Source organism: Garra rufa, chromosome 25 (genome assembly GCF_049309525.1).
Source record: "Garra rufa chromosome 25, GarRuf1.0, whole genome shotgun sequence".
Lineage (NCBI taxonomy): Eukaryota > Metazoa > Chordata > Actinopteri > Cypriniformes > Cyprinidae > Garra > Garra rufa.
In genome coordinates, this window is record NC_133385.1 from 32,061,339 (window position 1) to 32,062,128 (window position 790).

A 790-nucleotide genomic window follows, 5' to 3' on the forward strand; every position below is an offset into this window, starting at 1 on the left:
AAACTGGTTGTGTAGATTAATTAAAGGGATAGTTCACCCAAAAAAATTGAAATTAGCCCATGATTTACTCACCCTTAAGCCATCCTAGTTGTATAGGACTTTCTTCTTTCAGATGAAAACAATCAGAGTTAAATAAAAAAAATATCCTGGCTCTTCCTGTCAGGGGTGCGTGCAGGATTAGATGAGACGATAGACGATATATACAAAATACAATATATTTAATATAAATCTCCAAATGGAACAAGGCAGGAACAAGGCAGGAACATTCACACACATCTATTTCACAAAAGGACCGACAGGGAACTGAAATCACAGACAGACTTTTAAGGACAGACTAATAATCAAACACAGGTGACACAGATGACTAATAATTACAAGGACAGGTGCAGGGAATCACAATGACGAAGGGCTAAACCAAATGACAGATCAACGGGGGGAAGACAAATGGGCAAAACCAATGACAAGACAGACAGAACTGTGACATTACGCCCCCCTCCGGAAAGGCGCGTCCTCGCGCCGTGGAAAAAAGAAAAAACGAGAGGGGCGGAAAAACCAGGAAACCAGAGTCAATGAAGGAGGGGGCTCCGGCGGAGGACGCAACCCCGGAAGGGGGACAAAAACAAGAGTCCATGTGACAAAAAAGACAGTCCAAGGGGGCGACGACGGTGGGAGGAGCCAGGGAGGAAACAGGAGGGACCTGAAGCAGGAGAGCAGGACCCAGATCGCAGCCAGGATGACGGCCCACGGAGGAGCCGACGGAGGGAGGAGCCATGGTGGAGGAAGGACCGCC